Source organism: Xiphophorus hellerii, chromosome 1 (assembly GCF_003331165.1).
Source record: "Xiphophorus hellerii strain 12219 chromosome 1, Xiphophorus_hellerii-4.1, whole genome shotgun sequence".
In the NCBI taxonomy this organism is placed as follows: domain Eukaryota; kingdom Metazoa; phylum Chordata; class Actinopteri; order Cyprinodontiformes; family Poeciliidae; genus Xiphophorus; species Xiphophorus hellerii.
In genome coordinates, this window is record NC_045672.1 from 15,799,362 (window position 1) to 15,824,998 (window position 25,637).

A 25,637-nucleotide genomic window follows, 5' to 3' on the forward strand; every position below is an offset into this window, starting at 1 on the left:
GCTCTCAGACAGCTTTTAATTGAGGAAAAAGCAACATTTATTGTTGAAAGAATTGACCCTCTGGTGCCTGAGACTTTTGTGTGGTCATAAAAATCTAAAAGCTGCACTGCAGTTTGCATATCATTTCATTTATGTGAAATGAGCTCTTATCTTGCAAATGTAATCATTAAAAAGACATTTTGTTATAGAAAACATGCTTTTTCATTTACATTAAGTTTTTATGCTTATACAAAAACAACAACTAGGGGTGCACAGTGGTGAGGTTAGTAGCACCACTGCCTTACAACAAAATCTGAATGCCAGCTTTTCTGCATGCATGCATAGATTTTCTCCAGGTATTCCATCTCCATCCTACTGTCCAGGCTAATTGGTCACTCTAAATTGTTCTTAGGAATGTGTGCAGACATGCACACATTCACCACTTCCTGGAGTGGAGGTGAAGAAAGCTTCTCTCTCTCCTTGTCCCGGTGTTGATGTGTGGTCCTCCACATGCAGCCAGCTGATAGACTGTAAACTAGAGAAAAACATCAAAATGGAAATGGACATTTAAAAGCTCAGCCTGTGTTGATGCATCAGAGGAAAAAAAAAAAAACAAAACTCACCCTGCAAAGAAAATGCATCGTATTTTGCAATAATTTTATTGCAAAATAAATGATTATTTTGCAATAAAATTATTGCAAAATAATTTATTGCAATAATTTTATTTTGCAATAATTTTGCACCTATTGATCATCATTAGAAGAACCAATTCTCCTGTGACCTCGTAAAGACATAGTGGACTTAGAAGATGGATGGATTAATGGATGAATAGCTTGCAGTCATGGCTAAAAGAAATCTGTTATTTTCACTGTAGTCTTGACAATTTTATTTCCCTCTTTATGCTGTCATGGCAGATGATTACTTTTAGCGGTGTACTAACGCTCTGGAGAGTTCATGACTTTTTCAGAATCTACGTTATTTTATAATTATTCTTAAAAGTTTTTCTAGCTTGGCACAGACATATGAGCAAAAAATGAAACCTCAGTTCATTCAGCAATGTTTTTGCAACTATTCAAAAGTCATGAAGAAAAGGCAGTTTTTAGCTTAAACGACCGTCAACTTTGAATCTACACGGAGTCAACCATGGTCGCCATGATAATGGTTTTGGATTTCGTTCAGTTTTAATCTGTTTTCAGGCTTTAGTCATTTGGTGAAAGGCATATTTACATTTGCAGTACTTTCTGGTCCTGGTTGGTCGACGAGGACTTTCTCTGTCGCCTCCAGCTTCAGACCTCCCCTTGAGGGCAGTGTCATATTCTGCCTTACTCTGCGTCTGTAATCCATAGCTACAGGGAGGGTGACCTTCACAGCAGGCAGCCTCACAGCGGGCTGTGATGCAGCATGCACTCAGGGAAGAGGACAGGCTGGACAGAAAGGCTGCTGGGGCAGCACATGTTGGTTTCTAGATAATTACACCTTCATACTGCACAGTCTAGCTGTAGTTTTCCTCTTAAGGCTATGTGTTAAGGAAATGTATAAATTTAAATCCTCATTTGAATCGGCTTAATTTTGTAAAACTACATCTAGGTTTTGATATATTTGACTTCATTTCATTGCTCATTAACAGACACCTTGTTTCTGTGGTTCTGATACTGCTCAGGACATCCTGATGTAAACCAGGTATGTCCCCACCGGAGCTGTCTTTTGGATGAATGTGCGGTCTGCATTCAGTCATCCTGCTGCCAGAGTTCCAGTGAAGAAACAGTTATTGACAGCGTATAGGAGATGACACAGCTAAATAAGTAAAGTTTTTGCTCATGAATGATGCATTTTTCCCAGCCGGCCTGATGGAAAAAGACAGAGAGGCTGCCTGACAGCCGGGGTGCTGTGTGTGTGCATGGTGCAGAACAAGGTGAGACACTTTATGGTACAATCAAGCATCCTCTCTCTCTTTCTATTCCTCTCTCTCCCTCTTTTTTCTTTTCACTCTGCACTTTTTCTAAGACGTTCACAAATCGTAAGTCCTCAGTGGGGCTGTTTATGTTTTCCACTTTTCACCATTTCTGCATGTCGACCTTTGAATATCTTTTCTATTTCCCGGTGCTCTACTGTCCTCCGAGCCTGACTCACTTTCTCCATCTCTCCTTAAAAGCGTCCCTTTCAATAACCCCCTCTCTTTAGGTCAGTAAAACGTCACTGTATTTTCTGTCTCAATGCGCTGCGCTGCCGCAGTCTGAGGTTATGATGGCAGGCTATAAAGGGGTTGGGCATAGGAGGTTTGCAGCATGCAGGGCGCTAGCAGCAAAGGCTATATAATAGTTTGTTGTCGCCATCACTGTAGCGTCACATCTGTCTGCATTTAAAGCTCCAGCTGGCATACCAGCAGCACATCCTGTCTGCAACACATGTTAGTGGCTTCACACTCATTTCAGACATGCAAGTATGCAAACAGCATAATGCTTATATGGCAATAATGTAAGCTAATTTCTGCTATGCTGCCTTAGGTTTTGTGAAGTTTAGATACAAAGACATAGAATTTTGCTCTTCTTTAAAGAAACAAAATGATCCATAATTAACTATGCGGTTAAAGACTGTCTTGTTAAAAGGCAGTTCTGGTAGCTTAAATAAAATTGAAATTTAAGTGTCTTCAATTCCGATTTAAATTTAATCCAGTTTCATTTTAAGTACAACTTTAGTTCATTTTGATATAAATTTAATCCAACTTAAAAACTGAGCTCAAGTATTTAAGCTCAGTCTTAGTCTGTCTTCATAAACCACTTCCATGAGTTTAATTGTCTCTAGACATTCATGAAATTAATGCAGTATATATGCTTTAATATTTTTGGTCCAGGTGTACAGAACACAAGTAAACCTATCTAAAATAATTTAAAATCGTCTTTCCTTAGAAAATGTTTTTGTTCTCCATGTTTATTTTGAAAAATTTAAATGTTTAAGTGCCTGTAATGGGGTGCACCTGTCTGAAAGCATTTGCTTTCAGGTTGTTCCTTGGCTTAAAGAACAGTCTACATATTTACTGACACTGAAGGCTTATTGGTGTAATGTTCTTGGTTCATGACACCTGAGAGAGGCTGTAATACTGTGAGGTTAATTGGTGGTGATAAACTACCTCTTCAAACCTGACTACATTGATTTGGATGGAGTGTTTGAGCAAGGGGAAAAGTAACAGTGATGCATCGCAACACTTACGATCAGATCCAGCGGGCACTTGAATAAAACATTTTGCTTTGAAACAACATTACAGAGGAAAGTCATTAACTCTTGGATTAGTAGCAAGCGGCTAATGTAGTCAGTCACCGTATAAAGCACTGCAGCCCTGCACAGCTCAAACAAACTCATCAATCTGACTAACAGCGTGTGTCAACATGCTCTGTGCTGCTAATTCCAGAGAAGCACAAGAGAGAGTAAAGGAGATCATTACGATCTGAAAAGCATGTTTGTCAAATACACTTATGGTTTGGTTTTTCTTTCTGAGAATCAAGAAGTTGTTCGTTTGTGCTGAAACTAGTGTATGTGTACTATTCAGGTGGAATAAAATAAAAAAAACTCTACAGACGTTATTCAGACACTAATTTTATTGCTTGTCGATTGTAACTCTAGCAAAATGTTCTGCGAGTATGACAATTTATGGTAGGTTCATAGGACACCTTTAAGGATAATAGGGATATGCAAATGTCCAAAGTGCAACATACAGTATTTAGATGTCCTGCATGTGTTGTACTGATTTGAGATTGTCATAAAACAATATTTTAATATAATAATTAATAATAATAATTACAATAATAATAATGTTATGTTACTATTTTATTTGCTATACTAGTCCCTTGTCAGGCTCCAAAAATGGATATAAAGTAAAATAAAATTAAACTGAAAATAAAACACTACAAGTTACTTTCTAGTCACACTGCACAGATAAACACACGCTCACACGCCTGCACACCCAAAGATTTACTCACTTGCACACATACACATTTGTGTTGCAGTTCTTAGATGATGAGACAAAAGAAAGAAGGAACCAGTATACCAGTGCAGTGACCTTCCTAAAAGAAATGTTAGAATTAAGATTTCTCCAATTCAAAAAGAAAAAAAAACCCATACATGTATAACTGAATAACATTACAATCAGGTTTGTGCAGCTAATATTCATTTTCCTGCTAATCAAGGAACATTTATTTGACAGTACAGGACAGGATGAAATGAAGGATGGTGGTTCAGTGGAATCCTTACTCTTACTGGTCGAATGAGAAATAATTAGATCAATAGAGCGAAACAGTATGAGATACTTATTAATATTTTGCATGTATTGAAATAAACACAATTAAAAAACAATTTTTCTTCTCAGGAGAATATTCATGAAATAGTATCTGGCCCTGTGACATAGTTTGATTCAAAATCTTTCAAGATATCAGTGTGACAATTTGTCCAGCAATGTTACCTAAACAGCCTCCATCCACACTTACCATGGTAACCAGCTGTTGTGTTGACCAGTTGGTGGTGATGCCATCTCTGCCACTGCACATTTGAACTCAGATAATCACCACAGCATCAAGCTAAATATATTAAGCGGACCCATTGCTTTGTCATCTGTGGTTATAGTGCAGTTCAGATACTTTGCTATAGAGACAGTCTAATATAAAACCACAGCAGTATTTTACTTGCAGGTGTAAATGCTGCATGTGTGTTTGCAGCTGCATATAACCCATGTTGTTATCTACAGGACAGACTTCTGCCTGCTTCTTGCTGGTCAGCTTAAGCCACAGTCTCTTCTGTATTCTGTGCAGCCTAACAGGGTTGCCAAAGCTGTTGGCTGTGCTGCTTCTTCTATAACAGTCAACTATAATCGTCCAAGTACAATAAAAGTTTATCTTATCTTTAGATTCAATGAATTCCACCCCACATCTCCCAACCGCCCCTCTCCTATCCTATCTAGCCAAACAAACAAACAAACAAAAAAACCTATCAGCTGATGCGGTGTAGTGCAGCGCATGGAGCAAACATTTTACTATCTTCACCAGTAGCAAGAGAGACCGGTGTGAACCATATAGATAATCAGGCTTGTGACAAAATGTTATCAAAGATAGAAACACGGCATTATATAACATGTCACTTTTCCAAATTATAACATTTGTCTTCTCCTGCTGTGGACCCTATTCCTGAATCACTGAAAGACGGGAGATGTTTTTTTTTTTTTTTTTAGGGCTTCTGTGGGATTGTAATTGCACCTAGATCTTAAATCTCACCTGCAGCTGCCAGACCTGAAGGAAGAATGATCTTGCTTTCGTTCAACTTATAGTTCTGTGAAAACTTCTAGATTTCTTCTGGGTTTTTTTTTTATTTTTTTTTTTAGGTTTTTCTGACTTAAAAGTTTCAGATCAAACTAATTTTAATATCAGTATGAGCAACATGGAGTTGCTAAATGATTTGCTAAGGGAACAAAGCAATCAATATCAACTAAATTAGACATACATCCATACTTTGACTAGACCTCTAAAAAACCTTTATTTTGTTTATGCTTAGACATTCAGAGGTGGAATTGCTGCCCAACTCAAGTGCACTGAAGCTTAATAAGATCACAAACTAAAGGTTCAGCTGGAGTCTCCTCCAAGGAGAGGCTTGTGGGAGCGAGTTTTTTCTCAAACATGCATGAAGAAATCAAAGCAACACTCCAGATATGCTTCTAACATAATACAGAGCATAAAAAAGTCCATTTTAAATAATACCAAAATAATACATAGCACTTATGTTAAATTATGCTTTAATAAATTAAATCATGATTTAAAAGCTGCTTAATGTATTTACTCTTTGTCTGTTAATAAAATGTGTTTGATCTGAAATATTCAGGAGTAACAAAAAAGCAACAACAGAAGAAATACCTTGTTCTGGAAGTATTCATCAAAGGCTTTCCGAGGAAAAAAGAACTATCTTTAACTTACTGAATGCATTGAATTATATTTACAAAAGAAACTCCCACAGGATGCTTTCAATATTTTCCAAGACTAACAACTTGGGCACTTTTTTAAACGTAAAAGGAGATGGAAAAAAAATAACATCAGTGCTGTAGGTAAGAAAGAAAAACATTCAGTGAATTAAACTCACACCAGTGTAGTGTAAACATATTTTTTATGTGATCAAATAAAAGTCTTATAATAATACGTATCCGCAAAAACTTGCAGTGGTGAGAACACACTTCCTGCCTTTGTTTGCATAACCAAAGTTCAGATCACAGCCAGTGGAGATGGATTAAGCTCTGCTGCTTGATAGTAAAACCTGAAAGCATTAACCTGCTACATTAATTATGTAACCCGTAAATCTATACAGCCTATTTAAAACTGATGCTGTAACATAATGCGCTTCCCATCTGTCTCATGTTAAAACGGCGTCCCGATGAATCCTAAATTAGAAGTTTCATGTTGACAATATTGAGGTTGAGCTCTGGCAGTGATGCACAGATTCTGGACATCTGTTTGCTCTTGAAACGTACGCGTCTTCTCTCGCTGCTTAGGTTCCTTCAGCTAAATAATATGCTGTGGTTTTCCTTACATCCTCATTCACATGTCTTCAATGAAAACACTGTGCAGATGTGCTCACCAGAGCACTGCTGTGGAGTCTTCTGATGTTAAACTGCTGCATGCGCTGCTAATGTTGTGCGATTGCATTCGTATCTTTTATGTCACAGCAGAGCAAAGGAGAAAGAAAGGGCGGGGAATCTGTTAATTTGGGATGCACTGCATGTGGAGTTAGGATAACCATCTTTTCTGTAGCTTTCCTCCACCCTTCTATTTGTTCAATTACCATTTACTGCAGAGAAAGAGAGGGAGGCAGCAGCAAGACTGCTGGAGGAAGAGGAGGAGATGTGCTCAGTGATGCAGGGGATGAGGAAGTTAACGTGGAAGAATTGGAGTGAGCGAGTTCATAAAGAGGAAAGGACATGGGGCGAGATTTGAACAGGACGTCCACATAAATATGTCAGGTACAATGTCACGTCCTTACAGCACGCAGCCACTTAACATTCCTGCGACATAATTGGCTTGTGTTGCATCTTTGTACATGTTATGAAACGCTGCTGCTGTTTGGGCTGAGCTATGGGTTGTTGGTACTCTTTGAAGAAAACCATCGAAATAGAAATATTCCCAGTTGAAATATACAAAGATCTCTCTAACTCCCTGTGCGTCTCTCTGGCAGGCGCAAGGTCCACTACATGCAGCAATTAGGGAGATGATATCCACTGTCAGTCAGCGGCTCAAAGATGAAGCTGGAGCCTCTTTAACATGCTAATGGAATGCCAGATTCAATCAAGGCATTGTGTGGCAAAAGGGGAGGGCAGCGCTGTTCATTAGAAAATAAATCATAATATCAATTGAGCCCAAGCTGCAAGGGTAAGCAGCACCTAAGCGACTAGATTGAACTCTGGGAAAACAAAAAAACAAAACTTGTCTCTGTTCTCAACCTGTCCCTTGTTTACCCTTTGACCATCAGACTCAAGAAGTCAGCGTAGCGAGGAAGCAGACTCTCTGAATCATCCGGCACACAGAAAAGAGATTATGCAAAATAAGCACTACATCCTTTTTGAGCTTTCCCTCCTTATATACTGTACATATGGGCTGATTGTGTTCCTACTTGGATGATGGCACTTCCCAATGATAAAATTAGGTCTTAATGACTTAATTTTAATTAATTAATAAAAGATTGTGACGCAATCACTTTTAAAAAAAAAAAGGTTCTGGCTGGAACGTATTCACATGTTTCTGGTACGTCCATAAGAGGCATTTGCAAACAACATCAAAAGGTCAAAATCTGAATGGGTATAATACCACTATGCATCAATATGATATTTGAAAAACCTAAATAACAGATTAAAAACAGCATGTATTTTTCTTGTTGTGCTTATTCAATAATTTAGCAGCAAAAAGTTTTTGAATGGAAAATGTTGCTTATTTTGTCGACGTAGGGATTGATAAAAATGCGATTGAGATTAATCACCAATCCTGCAGTTAACTTAATGAAACATTTTAATCAAGCTCCACCAAAACTGACTATAAACAGAAGAATTAAATGTTTTGATGATTAACCAGTTGTTAAGTAGCTTCACAAACCAAATTATACTGTGTAACATTTGTTTACGAATCAAATAGGAGAAAAATTTGTTTTTATTAACATAGTTTATCAGAAAAAACACAAATAGGACTATGTTATATAATATTAAACCTGATAAATAAAAGTCATGTAAATTAATTGCATGTATGCATGTTTTACTTTACAAGTATGGGCTAATTCTGTCAGTCTCCCATATAAAAGCCTAATAAAATACTGTGCATTAAAATCTGTGGTTGTAAAGAGATAACATTTGAAAAAAGTGGATGATTTGCAAATCAACCTAATAATTCAGCGATCATACATGCAAGCATTCATTTTCCCCTAACCCATTTTTCTTGCTATATTTTATTGTCTACCAACCTCCTCACCTGCAGACAGTGTAAGGTTATTTAAAAATCCTTATGCTCCAAGGCAGACATTTGAAAGCTTAGCTTTTCCCACATTAGAAACTACTGAAAACTGTAGAACAATATTCACAGAGGGACTAACAATTTGAGGCCAATAAACTCATGACTCAGCTAGATTATCTAAGCAGCCCCTTCATTGAAGACCATGCATTCAGTCACCATCTCTTTCTGATGGTTACAGATTAAAGCTGGGCACATCAACACAAAAGTGTCCTTAAATGTCAACATGAAGTAAGGAAACTAGGAGCAGAACATTTGCATCAGAGATCCTTAGCTCTGATGTAATTCAGTAGTCACATTTAACAAGCATATTGTGGCATGTTTACGGTCTGATGTCCTCAGTACTCTCATTACCATGCTGCTTTGGCGAGCGTTTGAAAAGAAAAGAGCTCCTTTCATCCATGCAGCGCTTTGTTGAGGATTGTTCCATGGAGGTGTGATTCATGAGTCCTCAGCTACTCTTTATTCAGCATCCATCAATGCTGGAGAAGGCAGGAATGTGTGCGTAACGTAGCTCATATGTCTATAAAGCAGAGTTTCATGGCAGACAAGATCAACTAGAGCGAGCTGAATAATGCATCACTTGTTATCTATGAAAAATGTGCTGAGTGTTCCTCAGCTGGGTTTAAAGGTGTGAGAAGCGGTGTAAGGAAGGGCTTAGCTTTATGTTTGAGTCAACCACCAACTGCAAAAGAAAATCTCTACTTTGACACATGAGCTCAGTTTTAGTTCAGAGATGTTTTGTATCCTTATAATAAGGAAAAATAGCATCCATGTAGGAACATTTTGGAACTCCAAGAGCAAAACCATACTTGATTATTTAAGCTCCTTTAGCATTCATGCAACCACAACTCCTTGTTGTCGTTAGTGGTGACACCAATTACAGAGGAGACTCTGCACTTACAAAGATTAACATATGGAGGGACAGGATGTTTTAATTTCATGGTAAATGCAATAGTTTGATAGACTAAACAAGTTCAAGCCTGAAATGTTGTGTTGTCCCACTCTTAATTAGGTTGCTAGTGTAGAGGGGTGAAAAACAAGTTGCTAGTAAACAAAACCAAGAAGTAAGAAAATAGGCACCCCAACATAATTTTTCATTTTGTATCTTTAATTTCTCACCGTAATAAGCTGTGTAGTGTTGTCAGTTAGTCCGTGCAATTCTACACATGGCCGCTAGGGGCGCTGACGCGTTAGTGACCAAGAAAAGATTGAGCACATCAGAAGAATAAATCTTCCTGTTGAAGGTAAAAGGAGCTCAACATGTGTATCTCGTCTTTTCTATATCGCAGGTCAGTAAAAATGTATTTTGATGCATAAATGTGGTGTCCTTTAAGAGTTTAAGAGGTTATAGACTCGAGAGTCAACTGGTGGATCACTTTGTACAGCTTTGGATGGACATTGTGTAGAAAACGGGACGTATTTCGGGAGGCTAATTAATGCTAATGCGAGCGAACATTGTACATATGTGTTGAGCTAGCTGAGAAACAGTTGAAGGACTAGAGATTGAATTCATTTTGAACTTATTGTATTTTTCACTTTTGAAACGGTAAAAGATATTTTTCTGGTGTCTTTTCTTTATGGGTTATTTAAAAATAACAGAAACAATGTTGTTAAGCTCAATGAGTAAATGGTTGCATGAAGAGACAGTATTAACGGAGCAGTTTGTAGTTTTTTTGTGTAAGAGATAAAATACTGTAATGTTGTTAAAACAGTGGATACAGTTAAAAGCTACATTGCTTAAATATTAAAGTATATTTTGTGCAGAATAAAAATTGTAAAAGCTATTGAAATAGTTAAAAGCAAATCTATATATTTTTATTTTGACAGTTAAAAATACAAAAGGTCTGAGGAAAAGGGACAAGATATTTGAGTTAAAACAAAACTAATTGGTTTGGATAATTAAAAGCTATCTAAAATATTTTGTCATTCAATAAAATTCATGATGGAGCATGTTAAAATAATTCTCGTTCGGTTTAAAGTGATATTGCAGTCATTTGTAATGTACTGAATCGAAGGGTTATTTGTTGAAGTTATACAGTGATACCTGAAGTATTTGATATGAAGTATTGCATATGTAGTGTTGTATATGGAGTACGGTCATCAAGAGAAGAATAAATCTTCCTGTTGAAGGTAAAAGGAGCTCAACGTGTGTGCCTCGTCTTTTCTATATCGCAGCATCACACGTTGAGGGAAGATCATCTGCTACATTACCCTCAGCCATCCGAGGTTGCAGGGTAACACTAGTATGTTCCATCAAAGCAAAATCAAAACATGGGTCTTTTATTTTCTTATCTAAAATCTCCATCCTTCCCAAATTCCTCAAGCCACCATGTCACCTGTATTATGATTTCCTCCAGGCTGGATATCTTATCTCTGAAAGGATCTGGCACCATTGTTATTGTCCCACAAAGTGTAAATGGGCTGGTTCACCTATTTTTCTGCAGAGTGATAGAGTTCCATACCTGAGGGCATCGCTCTGTGGGACGCGCTTGGGAATAAAGTCCCCAGTTATTGTTCTTCCTGCGTGTGTGATCACTGCCTTGAAGAAGGGAAGATGAGAAGCCCCCCACCTTTAAATTTAGGTGGGGGGCTGGGTTGCAGGAATCAAATGGGAGCTAATGTGAAGAAGATGAGGGGAGAGAAACTATGATCATCCCACAACAGGAGTAAAAAAAGAAGCTTCAGGTAAAAAAAAGAAGCATATCATTCCCATGATTCTGTTTAAAACCTCAATGTGCAGTGTTGTAGTTTGTCCCCTTTTTCTGTAGAAGGCTAAGCCCCTACTGCTCCTGCTGCAGCTGCAGCGTTGGATCACTGTCTCTCAGCAGACAAAACAGAGCCGAGTCCTTGTTCCTCCTCATAGCATTCCAGCAGTCCATCCATCTCTGACTCAGACATGGCCTGCAGCCATCAATAGTCACAGTGGACAAAAAAAAAACTGTGATCTTCTTACTATAGCTGCCTGTGAATCAAGGGAGGAGCAGTCGTTACCAAAAGAAAAACACATAAAAGATAGGAAACCTGAGACCACAGGGTTTGAAGGGGTTTCAGGACAACACCGTGAAGGTGTTTGTCTTAGAATATCAGTCTTTGTCATTCCTGTGAGGGTGTGGTTAACGAAGCCACCAAGCAGTCATATAGTCACAGTTGAATGAACATCTATGTGTCATTTGCAGAGATGTTCACAAGCTATTTTTCTTCAAGTAAAGTCTGAGTCTTGAGGGGCAAGTCTCAAGTTTTGGAATATAAACTTTAGATACTTTTAATGACTGAAATTAGAGGTTCAGAAATCAAAATTGCTTCAGGTTATTAATTCAAAATGTTAACCCTAAAGGCAAATTTATCACAACAACATGAGACATTATTAAAAATATTTAGTTAAACTTGTAAAAACTGCTGACTGCATGCAGTTTGTTTTAAAACTAATAGTGTGTAATTTTACACTAGCTTATTAGTTAGCTGTAGTTAGCTGTTCTGTAGAGTGGGGCAGTAGTTACCACTTTTGCAAAAAAAAAGGTTTTATTTTGAACTTTAGCTGAGCAGGAATTTCTCTGCATACTCAGGTTTTACTGAGCATCCCATCTGTCTAAAAACATGCATATAATTTCACGTTAGAGTGATGGGATGATCAAGGCTGTTTGGCTTTGTGATAGAGAATCCCTCAAGTATCTACTTTTCCGTTTATGTGCCGAAACATAAAAAGAACAGCTGGGTTTAAAATCAAAACAATGTATTTAAAAGTTGATGTAAAGTTTTATGTCCTGAACAGGATTTTAAATTTTTTTAATTTTTTGTGTTGGGTACTAATCTTATTCTTTTAAGATCAGGCATTTGCCAACAAAAATTCTCAGATCAAACTCATTGCTAAATCTTAACTCAGAGATACACTCACATATTGTATTTTGAAACTTGCCTTGCAAATTAAAAACCTAGCGAGGTCATGAAAACCTTATTTTGACTAAATTTTTCTAGACAACAAGAGATGCATCAACCCAGATATGTAGTGGTTTTGCACACTTGAAGTTAGATTTAAATAACCTGTTAGAAACTACAGTATATCATATCTATGCTAAAACTCAAGTGTAGCTTCTTTTTACTGTGGCTAAAGCTGTTATTTTTAGCCGGAGACTTTCATTATATTTCATAAATATTCAGGTTAGATAAAGTCCCAACTGTATGCACTGTCAATGGTATATACATTATTTTGTTATAGTATAGAGGACACTGCGTGTAATTTTAAATGTATGATGAGCTCATTGTGATGCTCCCTGTGTTAGCACGGTCTCAGCCATGCATGCCTTGTCTGCAGTGTCTGCTCATGTTGAGAAGTTCAGCCCTGCTCTGTCTGTGTTCTCATCATCCCTGGCTGTCCCCTACCATTAACCCTGGCAGCTATTTATCTGTCATTATTGACCTCAAAACAGCGTAAACACTTACTGTCACTGCACAGAACACACACACTAACGCACGCAGGCATGTGTACGCAGAAAGTCAAACAGGCCCCTCACTTACTTGGCTTTTTACTGCAAAATGGTTTGGCATTACTGACTTTAAATGCTTTGGGCTCAATATAAATTTCAATGATTCAATTTGAATAGAAATTCCAATAAGATTTGAATTATATCAGCCTATTCACCCTGCCTCTTAGCAATGTTTCCTGCTGGTGATGGGGATGTAAAGGTGTTTGTGTGTCAGCTCTTAACGCCAGCTGAGCATTGCTTAAACCCTTCAGCTTCAGCGGAGCATCATGGCTGACGACTCATCAGTTTGTGACGACAACGTAATCATCTTCTTATGGTTATTTGCAGTAGGATATTGCACCATGTCACAAAACTCAAATCAGCTCAGACTGTTATTTTAAACATGGCAGTAATCCAGCAGCTTTAACTGTCACCAGGACTCAAACCGACCTGGAAACTTTTCGGATGTGGTGGAACTGGAGCATGCAGCTAAAATCTGGTGCAAGTGTCACGTTCTTTTGCTATTATGGACCCAAAATCTCTGAGGAATATTTTCGACTCCCTGATGATTCTCAGAAGGCAAACCCGGTGGGGCGTGCCTAATAAAGTGGACAGTTAGTGGAGATTAGTCAGAAACATTTGTGAATGAATGCCAGGCCACCAGGAGACGATAAAAATTCCAGTAGAAACAAAGATTCACTTGCTCATTTAGGAGCAGTAGGAGACTTGTTCGAAGGATTAAAAAAATGTTCACTTGCTTCTACTATACAACCATGCGCATTAGTGCTCGTGTGTATTTTAAGTTCGGTGTAAATGGTTGGTTTGCAGAGGAATGCAAAGGGGAGTAAAGACATCTCTGTTTAGCACATTCCATTCCATTATTTTTGCATTATGCCTCCCCCTGGCCCTCTGGCTCATCTTTCTTCTCTCAATCTTTTGTGGAATACCCGGTCATCCCCGTGAGTGTCGACTGACGAAACAGACAGATAATTAAATCCTCCCAGCCTTGATGCAGCTACTTAGGAGACATCAAGGTACAACCTTTGGGGGGGCTTTTCAGGGCCTGCTACCGTCATATTATCTAGGGTGTCATTACCGCCACATCTAGTCTGTCATTAGACAAAATGTTCTCCTGTGGGAGGGAAGGAAACATTTAATCTGTTTGATAAGAAAAGCAGATTAACGCAAAGAGGAATGTGGCTGCTTCCAATGGAAAATAGATGTTTTGCGGCCTTGAAGTAAATCAAATTCAGTAAAGGTTTTAACACAAAGAAACGTCCATGATTAGAGTGCAAACAAAATTAATCATTGTTTCTGGTGGGTTCCTGGATGTTTGGAAGACAGAGACTGACTTGAATTTGTTTTCACTTTCACAAAAAAATGTAAACAAGGCAAATGAACCATGGATTATCTCCATTTTTGCTTGTTGGAAGCTGTTTTAACTTTGTTTACCATTGTGCTGTGGGCCTTTATTCAACCCATGGAGCAGATGCAAGTTTTAGCTTGTGGTCATGCTACAGTACAATGACAAAGGGAGCTACAGCTGAGAAAATAAGCATAGAACATGTCGATGTTGTTCTACTGCAATTAGATGCCTTTAGCCACCCCATGACCTTTTACATATCCATTGCCCATTAATAAACTGAAGGTCAAATAACTAAATATTCAGTGTCATTCCCAAATCCAAATCAAAAAGCAGAGGGGATCATGCATTTGCAGTAGCTGGCCCTATTATCTGGGACAGCCTAACTCTCTGCATTAGATCTGCTCAGAATGTTGATCATGTAAGAAACGTTTGAGAACCCATATTTCTTCTTCCAGAGAAACTGTCCTAAAATCTTGAAGGTTCTGGTGGCCTTGTCTATTCATGTTGGTCTTCAGTTCTTTTCATTGAATTTCAATTTGATTCAAGTCAAGTAACTGTCATTGGAACAGGTTTATTTTTTCTTTGAAAACCATTAAACTTCTTTGAAAATCATTAGAAGTTTCTTTGGCTACGTGTTGTTGTTCTGTCTTCTGCACTGGTTCCATCTACAGGTTCTTTCAATTGTTTCTGAAAAACAGTCAAAAACCATGATACTTCCACTTCCAAACACTTCTAATGGTATGTTTTTAGAGGATGACTCCTCTTCCAAACATGATATGCACAACATCCAGAAGTTTTGTTTGGATCTATGTACTATAGTATTTTCTTGGCTTTAAACTACTTTTTTCTTCAGCAGTGGGATCTTGTGCAATAAATGTGTAAAAAGAGGCCATTGCAGATACATTTCCTAAACATCATGGAAAAATTGTACCTGCTGAGATTATGTTCTTTCTGGTTCTCCATAGAGGTGCTTATGATGCTGAATGGAAAATTCTGATGCTTTAACTATACATCTGTAGTAAATGTCATCAGAGTGTTTTGGAATAAGGTCTTGAGAGCCATTTGCTTTTGCCCTTCATTAAATGCTTCTTGTGAAATAATTTCGTCATGAGAAACCTTTATAGACCATCTGTAAGATCTAAACTAGCTGATATTCATTTGTACAATAGGGGACAGAACCTCATTCTAAATACAGACAACTTGTCGATGGCTTTCTGCACCTCATCTTGTTTATGAGTTTATTACTTTATAACTTTGCCATTCCCTTTTGTCTCACTTAATTCATCTACTTTTTTTCATTTTCTACGCACTGTATCAGTCAATTTGGGTTGTTATAAATATCTGATGAGAATTTAATGTTAGTGCAATGAAGAGGTCTTCATTACTGGTATTATTTTTACTTGAATAACTTGTATGGCACGTTAAGAGCGCCTTTTGCACTTTAATAAAACTAGCACTTTATTTAGCACTGCACTTTAAGCATAGATTTGCACATCAATAACCATTTGCACACAAGACGTTTTAATCATTCATTGAATATGTATTGAGTATTTTCATAATTAACATGTAGCCTTTTGTTCTGGGCTCTGCACAGCTGCTCCTCATTGAGAAGTGAGAAGGTTGCCTGTGTGAAGGGAGGATAATTGTTACTCAGAGCAAAGAGCTACTGGTTAGTAAAACTTAAGCAAATGTTTGTGTAGAATCTGTAAAGTGTGGAGGTGCTAAGATGGGGTGACTCGCCTGTCCAGGATGTTTGGACAAATACGTCCCAAGGGGTCCAGACACCATTTGTAGGTTCTGAGAGAGGCCAGAAGAGGGGCAGGGAGGATTTGTTTGTGGTGTTTTATATGTGGTGTTTCATTATAGTGCTTATGGTGTAAGGAAATTGTAAATTGGTTAAGTTCCTGTGTATTGAAGGTGGTTTGGTACTTCACAGCTGAGTCTATTTAAGGCTGCAATTGTACCTGTTCTTGATGACTAAACACTGTTTCCACCTTACTCTGCCTCAACCTTCATCTCCGCTGTAAATCCAGTTGCAAAAATTCACCTTGTTTACATTTAATGTCTTAATTTTAACTACATGTACTAAAAAATGTTAACATGTTCAAAACGTTTTTTCATACTGAAAATGAAAAATATTTCTAAACCACATTTTGCAAACTTCGAGGAAATGGTTTCTTTGTTGGAAATTTATTTCTCAAGCTTTCTTTCCCTTCACGGTAACTGAGCTTTCATAACCCTCTCAGACTTTAAACTCAGACTCGCATATGTCTAAAGAGACAGAGGTGCACATTCCTCAAGTGTTCAAAATGCAAACGCAGAAGCCACTCATTTGTAGCAATGAATCAAGTTTTAGCTTTGCCCTGCAGAAGTCTACTGTTAAAGCCCATTATCATACCAGGAGTTCAAATAGATTTTTATCTCTCTCTGTTTAACTTGTACGCATTAATTAACATTCATAGGAAGCTTTACATTTTCATAAAGTGATTAAAGATAGATTTAAGGGAGATAAAGGTTGATGCAATTTTCCAGTTAATATTAGGGCTAAATCTTCAGGGCTCTGCAGCACACTCTGGTGGTTTTTTTTGCCCAGATTTGATATATATACACACATATATATATATATGTGTGCATATGTATTTTTTTTTTTTACAGTATGTGCAGAATATGTTTGTGCTTTGTTGAATTCACACTTACATTTATTGACCTAGACTGCCTCGTGTGAGCTGGAAACCCTGACTGACATTATTAATTTATTGAAGTAGTTTGGGAAACTGTGTATCAACATGGAGCTGCCGCCACAGAGCTGTGTTATTCAGGATACAAATGGTTTGGGTGCCACATGCTCAGAATTAAAGTATGTATTGTAAAATAGTCAATTAAAGCCAAAGTCACCAGTTAATGATGACTTTGAATACTTCTGAAGCTCGTAACCTTTCATTAAAAGAGATCTAATTAAACACATGCCAGTTTTAGTAAATTAGTGCTATTTTCTAAAGTGGAAACAGCAAAATGTGTAAAACCTTTAAAACAGCTAATTGCTCTTTGTCAGATGACATGGAGACCTTCAGGACCTCTAACAAGGAGGAGACCTGATCAGAAAAGGCTGTTATTCTCTCTACCTCTTGTTTGTCCAGACTTATCATCCTACTTCCACAAATGAAAACAATTGGATCTTCCGCTGAGCTTGGGCACAGGTGTGTACAGCACAGATTCACTCAGAGCTCATCATGACAAAGGAAAGGAAGAAAATCTTTTAGTAACAAAATGGAGAGAATAGAGAGAGAGGAATATAGGCAATTAATGTACTTCTATTAACACTAAATTAAAAAAAAGGCATGTTTGTCATGATTGGGTTTTTCCCTGTGTTGATTTGAGGTCTGTGTATTTATTTCGAGTTTCTGTCTCTGAGTCTCCCTGTTGTCCTGTCTTACCCTTTGATTGCTCCCTGGTGTGTCTCGTTTCCTTGATTACTCCCTGTGTATTTAACCCCACTTGTGTTCCTTGTTCCTCGTCGGGTCCTTGTCTCATTTGTTGTCATCGTGCTGTCTCTGTCTTGACGTCCATTCGTTCACCCAGCGCGACCTGTGTTAAGCCCTGCTTTCCGCTTAGCAGTGCTGCCTGGGGTTTGGACTGTTTGTTTTATTTGGGATTTCATCATTAAACCACCATTATTCATCTTACCTGGGTCTCCAAGCGTCTGCCTTACCACCACCTCATATCACATCTTGACAATGTTCTTGTATTTCCATTTTGGGTTTCTACTGCTTCTCAAAGCGCTTAAAAAGACCACCCAACTGATTTCTGCCAATAAAGTTTCTTGGTGTCTCAAAAATGACCTGTTTCAAAAATCTCCGGAATGTAACGTCACAAATCACCAGGCACTTCCCTTCACCTAGCAACTCCAGCAAAGCCCAGACCATCACCTGCCAACCCAAGCGGATCTCCAGTGCATTTATGCAGCTCGTTTTACAACTCTGTTTGGTTCAATGACTGTTGAGTCTTTTGTTGTTCACTTATAATCCAGAACCTTCTGCTTTTCAAAGATGCATGGTTGTATAAATACACATCTGTTTGCAGCCATGTGCAAGTGTAAATGGTGAGTTGGTCAGCAGCATCCTATTTGGATTTAAGATAGGTCTTTAGGCTATGCAAACATGTTCATTAAATTTTTTTAGTTCCTTTCAAAACAAGCTGTTTTGGCTCCTCTTGTCTCTAACTTGTTCAGATAATGTGTATTTGAAACATATGACATACTGTATATAAGTTTTCATTCCCATAAAGTCTGATGCAACAATTTGCCACCAGAAGTCACTCAATCAGTAAATGGTTTCCACTTGTGTGTGTGATTTAATTGTCTTATAAATCCAGCTCTTCTGTGAAAGCACTGTGTTATTGGAAAACCTTAGTGAACAAACGCCACCAAGAAAAGAAATAAACACAGCGTACGGTTATAAGGAAGGAGGCTGTTGAGTTTAAAGTAGAGTTTGGTTTGAAAACATATGCCAATGGTTAGGGCTACGCTAAGTTAAAATCTGACTGCAAATGATGTGAGACTGGGATGGAGGTTCGGCTTTATGCAGGACAACAACCCAGTGCAATTGTGGAAAGACTTGAAGACTGTTTTTGCTTTCTGTCTGTCAAACTGAACTTTTTTCCCCTTTAAGAAAAAAGAAAATCAGTCTCAGAATGTGCAAAGTTGGTAGAGGCATGCCCCAAAATACACCTCTGATCACTCCAAGGAATGGTTGTGTTAAGTGTTAACAGAGAGGAGCTGAAAACAAATCCACACCACATTTTGCCTTTGTAAAAATGAAAGAAAAAGGAAGCATGAAAACCACGTATCATTTTCTTTCTACTGTTACTTTATCAATGAAGTTTGTGACTGTTACATGGGATAATGTGAGAGTAATTATTAAAAGGTTAGGAATACTTTTGGCGCTGGACTCTAAAAGTATAGTTCAAATGAAGATGCTTGTTTTATGTGAAAATGTTCTTTTTTTACCTGGCAGTGTACGTAGGTTAAACACTTGAAGTTAATACAGGCAAAAAAAAAACATCCTAAACCATTAAAAGGAGACAGGAAATGTCAGTGATGTATGAGTCTCTGTGTGTGAGGGGAAAAGGAGGTTTGATGAGAAGAAATGGTTGCATTATTCTGAGAGGTTCTCCCTGTGCTGCCTCCTGGCCTCTTTAAATCATTTCACTGACTCAGAGTTCTCTCAATAATGTATACATAAGCCCAAAGCAGGTTTTCTCAGGATTTAGAGGCAGCAATTATTCTGAGTCCCCAATCCGCTGAAAACCTTTGGTTGATCAAATAAATTATGACTGGCACGCCGTAAATCAGTAAACCTAAAACATGCTGCAAATTTCAAGAAGTATAACGCCACATTCATTAGACATAGTTTAATTATGCTAATCCTAATAAGGGATTATGAAATGTTATCTGTTGGTAATATGCCAGCCTCAAACAAATCAGCATCTAATGATGAGTCCTTTTTTTCCTTATATAACATGTGGCGAACAGGTGCAGATCACAGCCCTGCAGAAATACAAGTTGGCAGTCATCTCATTCTCTCTGCTCTTGCTGCCAATAATCCTGGCACATCTGTGGCTGCCCAGCATGGCTGGTGCTAGCTACCCAGCTCCCATTGTTTTCTCCTGAATGCACCCAGTGCCCATGGGAAAAAACAGCCTGAACAGATTCTGGCGCAACCCACACAGGCTGTTAGATAATCTAAAGACATGAAAAGGTTTTCTTAGCCTAGATTCTGTAAACAGCTTCTTTTTTTTTTTTTTTTTGTCTTGTAGCTCCACAACAAAAACACTCATTGGTACTTCTTCCAAGTAGAGCTGTACCCTTAGCAACATTTCAGCAGCACTGTACAGTCACAAAGATGAAAAAAAAAGTGTTTAACTGCATACTGTACTTGCATCATTTTGTTACCTAATACGTGAATTAACTCAATTCAGTTCAGTTTGTTTATATAGCACAAATTCACAACAAATTTAATCTCAAGGCAATTTACAAATAGCAATTTCTGTACATATCGCTCCTCTGACTAGACCTTTGCACAAGAGCTTCATCATAACATTGGATACAGCTCATGTGTTCTTTCTCTCACTGTTTCTGAAACTATCATAATATGTACTGCTTGTGATCATCAACATTTAGATGCATATGAAAGCATGTCAAGTAACACATTTAAAGGAAATGATTTATATCAGAAAGCTAAGAGCTCAGTATGAATATAAATTTTTGGACTAACCTGTCTTCAGCCAAATCTATATTGTTAGTGCAACATTGTACAATTTTGCACTTGAAGTGCAGCCTGTGTCTCATATAAAGGCCGGATGAGACACAGAACCAGAACCAACCAGAGTCCAATTTGAATCAATGAAGCACTTGTTTTGATTCAGTGCCCAATATTTAAAGTTCCAGAATGCCTTTTCTTTATTTTGACTCCATTGACAAGCTGTAAAAAGCATTCCCAGCTTCTCCAGAAAGATTGCTTTTGGGTGTTGCATAAAAATGATTCTGAACTCCAAAGAGAGCAACTGCCTACTCAACACATGGGGTAGACATAGAAATTTGTGCCTACCTGGATAGATGATGTTGACGAACCAAATATTCAAGCAGAAAAAAATCGAAGGAATAAGTTGTGTCTCATTGGAACAGCCTATTAATCTGTGCATAAGTGTGTTCTTACATGTTTCCCAAAGATGAGTAAGGAGCGTGGTCAGTGACATAAGAGCCCAGACAAATAGACATTTTTTTTTAACAGGATTATGTAATAAAATGTGCTGCGTTCTGTTCTCTTATTTTCCACTAAGCAATCTATACCAAAACAGTTTTTTCCCCAATTTTTTACTATTTTCTTGTATTCATGTGGCAGATTTGTCTTTTTCACTTGTACACTTGATAACATTGTCAACATGTTTGTCTCATTCGCTTCTATTCACATGTAAGCTATTAGTATCAAACAATAAATGTAAATCCAAATAATTTCTGTCTGTCTACAAGTCAAAGTCTCAAACAAGTGTGAACTCAAACATAAACTTGATCATGTTTGAAGCAAGGTAATAATAGTCTCCAATTTATATTAAATTAAACATGAATTTATGTGTACTTTTTGTATCACAGTAGAGCAAAGTTAACATGGAAACAGCTTAAACTACAGCATGTATCGGTCACTGTTGGTCTTCAAAAAGCTTTTTTGTCACAGCGCCACAAACAGACCCTGCAGAGAAGAAAACAAGCAGCTTGAAATAGGAAGTGTCTGTCTTTAGGTGCTAATTTCAAGACTCAGTTATAGGTTAAAGTGTCCAGTCACTCCGAACCAGAAAGAACATCAGATATAGGTGGGCTGAAGAGAACAAGGACCAAATGTTGCTTTGTGGACTGAAGTACTCTTCAGATTAAAGTGAATCTTGTTTTTTCATTTAATTTGGAAGTCAGGAGGAGGAGTGGAGAGGAAGAGTCCGGGTTGCTTGGGGTCTAGCATGAAGTGGTGATTTCTCATCAATTTCAAAGCACAACTATCTTTTCATGCATTATGGATATCCCAGGTTTAATTTTACATAAGAGCTGACACATGCCTCTGCTGCCAAAAGTACTTATTCCTGCTATAATGATTGTTTTTTTATACCGAAGTATTACTTTATGTCCTACCACATCAAAGGAAGATGGTGAACTTAATAACTGTCCAATATTAATCACACATGCAAAGTATTGGTGTAAATAATCCTTCCAATGTTCTTGGAGAGAATTTGTTTGTGTGCAGCTGGAGTTCACTGTAATTAGCTATTAAAAGATTATAAAATTTTGAGTTCAGTCAGTAAATCCTGATGTTTTTCACCTGCGCTCCCAATTCTTCAGTGTGCAGCAAAAAAAAAAACATCAAATAAAAGCTCTTTGTGGTTTATTGTGCCATATGCCTTTTTTCTCTGCTGTCATAAAATTTCCCTTTCGGACTTCTCACTTTAAAGCTCGTACACGTACCAACATATATCACAAATAATGTAGAGAAGCTCTTCGCTCACCCCAGAGTCTTATCTCCCACTCTATAAAGCCATTTGTTTGATTTACAGCGTAAGAAGATCCCTGAAGAGCGATTAAATTAATGGGGTAATTATACACTGTGGCCCAAGTATGATTTATCTAACTGACAAACACGCGCACATCCAAATCACATTTGTCCCTGATGGGACAATCTCTGTCTTTGCCCCGAGAACGTCTGCGTGTCTCGCTCACGTCTGGTCCCCCTGCCTCAGCCAGATCCTCAGATTCCCCTTCCTCCCGCCGCAGCTGTAGAGACACATTGTGTCCTCCAGTCATCCCGTCTCTCTGTCTGCCTGCCAGACACAACCTGACCCGCTGCCAGTAGCAGCCTCCATGCTCAAGCGCAGACTCACAGGGGAGCTGCAAACATCACCGCTTGTGCAAATTCAGCGGACAAAGTGTTGCTGCTCTTCAAGCAGAGCACTAACCGCCCCAACCGGCTTCTGCCAGGAGGCGAATGCAGGCCATGTGTCAAGGCACGACAGTGTGTCATGATTAATGCATTCTAGCAGTGTGATATTAGCCTTGTTTTTAGTGGCACGACCTCAGAGAGCGCGCTGCTGTCACCACTCACCAAGGAGGTTTTGGAGGACAGAGCAGCAAGAGTATCGCTTATCTGTTCGCATCACTCCCAGCGAATGTTACAGGCTTTAAAGTCCCAAAGCTGTATGTTTACACTCTTCATAAAACTGAAAGGTGGAATGAGCAAAACGTAAATGCTAGCAGTTCTGTATCATAGTGATGAAAGGCTAAAAGAAATGAACTGAAAGTTACTAACAGGCATAAGTCATAAAAACATAAATATTTAAAGGTGCAGGGTATCGTTTACATTGTAGAAGAGTTTATTATTGCTAAATCTAAAATCTCCAGTGAGGGTCTTTAGTAGGGTCTTGCTGAAGGCAGTTGAATGTGTGTCAGTGACTGATGTTGTCTTATTGATGTTTGGGATCTAGTTTTATGCATTGATACATGTGTTTTCTTGTGAAGACTGATTGCTTGCTTTGTGAAGGACTCTTTCATGCTTCATGACTCAGTCCTCCACACCTGCAGGCCTACAGATGTTCAGCAGAAGGCAGACGAGCTTCAGCTGAGGCAGCATTTTCACCTCGTTCAACATTCAATCTCCCCCTCTTTTCCTTACACTCTCTAATCCAAAATGCCGAGTCTCCATCTGGTGACTTCGTATTTGCCAATGCAGGAATCAAGTTATGTTCTCTGATTGATTTTGGTTGAATGTTGCCTTGGGAAACAAAAAACAAGAAAAACGCAGAGGTTTCAAATAATTCCCACTTTACCCAGTGGAAACTGGGAAGGCCGCGGAGGGAAATGCATTGCAGTTACAAATGCAGCTAGAGGAGAGCAAGTAACCGAGCAGATGAGTAGCTTAGAGTGATCCCAAAAAGGACTGCAGCAAAGCTTTAAGTCTCAGAGGAATTTAAAAGCCACAGAAATCCAGTTGCGGATATTAAGAGGCTTAATCTAAGAGCGTGCTGAGGCTGAGTTTTGCTATGTGGAGCCCATCACTATCATCTTTGACAGAGGTTAGAGAAGGGGAGAGGGGCTAAAGAGAATCAGAAGGAAAATGGAAACACTGGTGAGAAAATGGAGCTGAGTTTCTGTAAGAGGTCATCTGTAGAGTTTGACGTCAGCTTAATTCACAATTTGTCGGTTTTCTCTCTGTTAATCTACACTCTGGTTCCATCCATCCATCCATCCATCCATCCATCCATCCATCCATCCATCCATCCATCCATCCGTCCCTCTCTTCCTCCCTTAGCTTAATCCAGGAAGAATCCTAACCAGTTGCCCAAACCACTTCTGCTGCTCCTCTCGATGTGAAGGAGCAGTGGCTCTACTCGAAGCCCCTCCCACTTTCTCACCCTTTCTCTAAGGAGCAGCCTGAACTCTCTGCAAGAGTGCACACCTCACAGCTACCATACTGTGACTAGACACATCTAGGCTGCAGAAGAAACAGCTTTTGTTGATGCATAAAGTAGCTTGTGAAACTCATAATGATCAAGCTGCAGATATCTCCCAGGATAAGGGAGAAGATGATCTGGCAGGAAGGTGCATTACGGAAATCCACACAAAGAAGCTTTGTGGTTGATGTGCATATGATTGATTGATTGTGTCACTCACACAAAGACTTTTGTTTTGTGTAAACATGCTCCAGTCACTCTTGATAGCACTGTTGCTTTGCAGCAGAAAGGTCCTGGATTTCAAGGAGATTGCATGTTATTCCTGTGTATATTTGCCTTCCTACAGCCCCAAAATATATCTGTTAGATCATCTGGTTAGACTAGTGTGTACCTGTTTGGCTGTTTGTCCTGTGTGTCCCTGTATTGCCCTGTGATGAACTGGTAACCTGCCCAGGATGTTCCTTGCCACTCTTGCATTGACTGCTGGAAATAGACATAAGTTTCACCCTGCACAGTCAAGAAGTCTAGTCAATGGACGGATGGATTCAAAGGGGATTCGATGCTGATTTGAGATTTTGACATGAACATTTTATTTCCATTTGATAACATAATCCAGTCATTCTTACCATTTCTGCTAAAAGTTATTTGTATTATTTATATTGTGGGCATAAGCGAAGTCACGTCATGTGTGTGAGGAACAAGTAGCTTTAAAATGGAAATACAATACTCATTTTAAACAAAGGAATAAAACACTCAATACTTCACTCAAGAACAACTTCCAAGAACAAAGAGTAGTGTTCTCATCAGTGCGACCTTTGACTGCTTAACTGTGATGTGTTAATGGATCAGAAAAAGTTCGGATTTTCAAGTTTCCGACTGAATGGTCATTAGGCAGAATAGAAGCTGCAAGCTGGATTTTTTTGGGTGGGAAATGTGTGTATTAATTGGATCCAGGGTCAAAACCTTAATTTAGGAAACATGTATTGTGTGGCCAGTTGTTAGAGGAAAAAGGGGAAAGTTTACAAACCAAAGAACTTTAAATCGTGTGTTAATATCTGCTTTATAATGTATAAATGTAAGCTGACCAAATACAGCTTAACATGCCTGTCTGAATGTAGTTTCATTTCACAGGAATAAGAAAAACTGCACAGAATACGCTGGAAGAGCTACATCTTTAACCAGTTTTCTGTCTCTCACCTTAATTTCTATACTTGTATAGTAATTTTACAAAATATTAGGCAGCATAAAAGCAGCATGAAATTGTTTCACTCACACAAAGTGGAACCTAAACATATAATTATGGTTTTGTGTGTGTTTGTCCTTGTT

The 25,637-nt window shown here is 38.4% G+C and overlaps 1 protein-coding gene across 1 annotated transcript in view; it reads left to right on the plus strand.

Annotated features, from left to right (window-relative positions):
* Positions 1-25,637, plus strand: part of znf385a (zinc finger protein 385A) — a 73,573-nt gene that overhangs the window by 13,609 nt on the left and 34,327 nt on the right. The window lies entirely within an intron of this gene.